The 4,470-nt window shown below is 42.8% G+C and overlaps 1 pseudogene; it reads right to left on the bottom strand.

Moving 5' to 3' along the window:
• Positions 1–1,061: 1,061 nt before the first annotated feature.
• Positions 1,062–2,374, bottom strand: LOC110304506 (26S proteasome regulatory subunit 4 pseudogene; annotated as a pseudogene).
• Positions 2,375–4,470: the final 2,096 nt, after the last annotated feature.

Below are 4,470 nucleotides of genomic sequence, written 5' to 3'. Positions count from 1 at the left end.
ACCAACCACCAGACTGTATGTGTATATATATGTGTGTGTATGTATGTATGTGTGTGTGTGTGTGTGTGTGTGTGTGTATATATATATATATATATATATATATATATGTGTGTGTGTGTGTATGTCATATATATATCATATATGCATATATGATAAACATTAAATATATATAATTTGAATGTGTAAATTTTATTTCAATAAAACTGATTCCTTCCTCAGAGTATTAACATGAAAATCAAATAAAAAAATTATGCAGAGTACCCAACATAATTTCTGACATATCAAGGAGTTGATCAATAGAAGCTAATCATACTGGCAACACCAACTTACATTGGGAGAATCTGGAAAACCAATATGCAAACACGTCCTGCAGCAGCTGAGGTTAATTAAGGTCATTCACTGTTGTCGACGATGACAAAGCTAAAGCCTGAGTCCCCTGGTACCCATTTCAAGGTTTCTAGTCTGTCTATATGCTCATCTGCTACTGAACATGTTGAGAGTATTCGATGTTTTTATGATTCCTGAAGCCTGGTGTTCTCCAAATACCTGGTTCTCAGAAAATGTGTACCTTCAGAGAAAGGAGCTTTCTTTTATGATTTGCGATTCAATCAAATCAGGTCAGTGAACTCCAGCTTCCCCCACATGATGAAGCTGGAGGGACACACTGTCTGCCTCTCCCACTCTTACAAACATCAAGGCTGGCAGTTCCAGAATAACAATGCATTTCAGTTGAGTAAAAGGCCAGAGTGAGCAAGAGAGGTTTAGTGGTAGAGGAAGAAACAGAAGATGAAGACTAAAGCGGGACCTGCCAAATATGCTCAACAACAATTTCATGAGTATACAATGAATCTTTACTCTTGTCCACCTCCCCCCCCCTCTGCAATCTGAGACAATGCTTTATCCATATCACAATGATGGATGCTTCATGTCAGGTACCCTACACATCATCCTCCAAGACACAGGTTTTCTTGATTTGCAAAAATCAACTGGAAAATGGTCTCCTCGGTGCAACCTCCCATCCTCAGAGGTGTGGAAAACTCCTTTCACTTTCCTGAGGGCAACTATGGATCTCTGGAGGTAGAACCCCCAGACACGCCTTCTTGTTCTTCATAAAGAACACTCTTTTTAGATTCTTTTAGGGGGCAATCTTTATTTGTTGCCTCTACTCTAAATTCTCATCAAACCTTTGGTGCAGATTACTTCTATTGATATTGGCCCCAGAGAGGCTGTTTTATGCCATGAATAAGTCCTCCAAAGTTATGTCATTGTTCAGTGACATAACTGAGCAATGACATCCCTGCTTGTGTGAATCTAGAAGATGTCAATCTTAGTCTTTGCATCAAGCAACGAGAACTTGATCATACCATTAGTGGCTTTAAAAGAGCTGGATTCAACGTTTTAATTTGTTTTGTGACTATAACTTTCGCATCTCCTCTTAAATCAAATCATCTGATTGGTTCAGCCATTCCAACGCTGTTCTCTGAATTTCTTCCTCAACTCCACAGTTTAAATTCTATCTTTTGGTCCCAATGCCGTCAATAAACACTGTGGGTAGTGTATGTTCTTCAACAACTCAAAATAGTTCCCGTATGAGTATTTGCCTGTCACACGGGTACTTTTGAAGTAGTTCCTGAGCCAACCACTTTGAAGAGAGGATCCAAGTTTGGCTCACTACTACTTTGTCCAACAAGGGCTTACCTGTACCCAGTTCACCATAGTGAATTATCCCTGAGAGAGCAATATTCCTATCTCTTTGTAATACTCAGGATGGGTAATATGGAGCCCCACAGATTCCATAATCTCCTGGATTTACTTGTCCAAGGCACCAACCTCTTCATGAACCTCCTGAGGGGCCTTTTCTTTCTTTGTCACTGTGACCAGGGGCTCTGCATCATCCATCAGCATCCTTATCACAAATACATCTTGTGACTGAGCAGGAAAACTGAAGAGCCTGGTCCCAGGAGATCATTGTCCAATAGCAAAAGGATGCTGACATAGTGTTCTGAGCCCACAGGTGTAGACACAATGCTGTGATCATCATCACTGGTCTTCTGCAGCTTCCCTACGGACAATGGGGACCCCTGAGATCATCTACTTTCTATCTTCCCTGTTCTTGTTTTTCTTCTAATGGTTTGTCTGTTCCTGATTTCTAATGAGCTCTTCCTCCACAGGAATCAGTCTTTAATCCTCTCTGACTTCAGTAGTTTTCTGCAGCTGAATGTGAGCCATCACCAGAGGTAGTTTGCTGGCAGCATCTTTGTTTTCTATCCCCACCTCTAGTTGGTATGGAGGGTTCCAAGTTCTTTTTCCTGTCCTTGTCATTCTTATTACCATCACCCTCAGGACAATGGCCGCTGTCCTGATTTTGACCCATCTTTCCTCAGCTGCTCCAGCTGCCACCATCAGAAGTGCATTCTACCCCCCACATCCTCTCTTATCTCTCTCCCACACTATATTTTATGGACACGATGTAGCATATTGAGACATTTGTATGTCACACAATGATCCATCAGTACTTAGTGTATCCATTGCCTCGTGGAAGTGCAGAACAAAACAGGGGATTTCAGAGATCCACTGGAGGGTAGAGAGGGGACCAATGGTTCTTGAAGATGCCCAAGCCCTGATGTTTTCCAGGTAAGTTTCTCCCTGAATGCTCAAGAACCCCAGGGCCAACATTGCTGCACTGTACAACACCAAGCAAAGCCAACCACACAGGACTCCCACACAGGAACATGTACAGGAAAGCAAGCCCAGAATGAGCCCAGATGACCCCGCTGGGGTGAGAGCCTGCACCTTTGCTCAGTCTCTTAGAAATTAATCATGACACTGAGAGAAATCCATGAGTTCTGCCTGCATCCTCATCTCCAAAGGGATACCGACCCAAGAAAAACAGGTCGGCTCAGATTTGATTCTGAAATTTGATGCTTTGATGCAGCTAGGAAGTCCCCTGATGGCTGCTGAGAAGCAGAAATTGAGAAAGATGAGGCCACACTACGTGCTGAGAGGCCTCACATAGGTTTAAGAGTGATCTGTCTGAAGCCCAGGTCCCTTGCTTAAAAATAGCCTAGAAGCACAGTATAGCAGAGCTCACATAACCTCTATGACACTCCAATCCCTCTTGATAGCAGGAAGGATACTTCACAAAAAGATCAGAAGAGTTGAACTAGTTTAAAAGGAAAAATGAGTCACAGGGAAAATTATAATTTTATTTGTGCAAATAACAATTCAAGGATAAAACAACTCTTAAGTCAGAAGTCACCCAGACACTTTAGCAGCAGTGCAGGCACTATAGGACACTATGCCACTCTATGGGGAGCTCTAAGGCACTATGAGACACTATGGGGCATCATGGGACACTATGAGGCACTATGGGGCACTATGGGGTACTATGTGGGCACTGTTGGGTACTATGGGGCACTATGAGGCACTATAGGGCACTACAGGGAAGTATGGGACACTGTGGGACACTATAGGAAACTAAGGGGCACTTTGGGGCAGAATGGGACACTGTGGGGCACTATGGGACACTGTGAGACACTGTAAGGTAATCCATAGTAAGTGAAGCACTATGGGACATTGTGGGACACTGTAAGGTAGTCTATAGTAAATGGAATACTCTAAGGTTATTCTAAGGTAACTCCTGTTTCTCCTTCTCCATCTACCTCCCCTTTTCCAGGAGCACTATGGTACACCATGGGACTGTAAAACACTGTGGGGACACTATGGAACAGCCACAGAAATGAAATAAAGAATGTTCCATTGTACTTTTCTATTGTATCCTGGGAGAAACCTCTAGTTGTCTAATTTATATGTGCTGTTGCTTCTCATGGATTGGCCTTAAGTTCCATTTCTCTTTAATATAGACATTTACAAGATAGCAAAAAAGAAAAATCCAAGTTCAGTTTAGCTTATTTTTGCGAAGCATATAAAGAACTGAGATCTGGTTGGTTTGTCTATTTGGATTTTTTTTTCAGTTACAATGAGTTAGTTAGTTGTTAGTTGGTTGCTTGGTTGGTTAGTTGGTTAGTTATTTAGTTAGTTAGTGGCCATGGTGCACATGTGACCACTAGAAGATATTATGGTTCTCATTTTGTCCCTGCCAACCTGTGGGTCCTGAGGATCAAACTCGGGCCTTACCCACAGAGCCACCTTGCTGGCCCTGCTCAGGGGTTCTTCACTCCTTGTGCCCATTTAAAATTATAAGAACCAAGACCCAGATGTACGGTAGAGAAGAGGAGACAGTTTAAGACTGCTTCAATTATTGGAACTGGCTCCACCTGTGTAAAGAGAGATGAGATTTCCATCCTTATCAGAGCTGTGGCTTGAGATCCATGGGACAGGTGAGGTGGAGAAGGAACAGGAGTGAACCCATCCATCCCTGTAGCTCTTCTCCATCCCTGTCCTTTCTCATCCTACTTGGTAGAGCTGGGTCTGTAGCAGGAGCTTCAGGGTCAGATGCCTCTGACTTTG

The sequence above is a fragment of the Mus caroli genome, unplaced genomic scaffold (assembly GCF_978045245.1).
Source record: "Mus caroli unplaced genomic scaffold, Mus_caroli_1 scaffold_13, whole genome shotgun sequence".
NCBI lineage: Eukaryota > Metazoa > Chordata > Mammalia > Rodentia > Muridae > Mus > Mus caroli.
The sequence above is the reverse complement of the archived record's forward strand: the minus strand, read 5'-3'. Positions and strand labels throughout refer to the sequence as shown.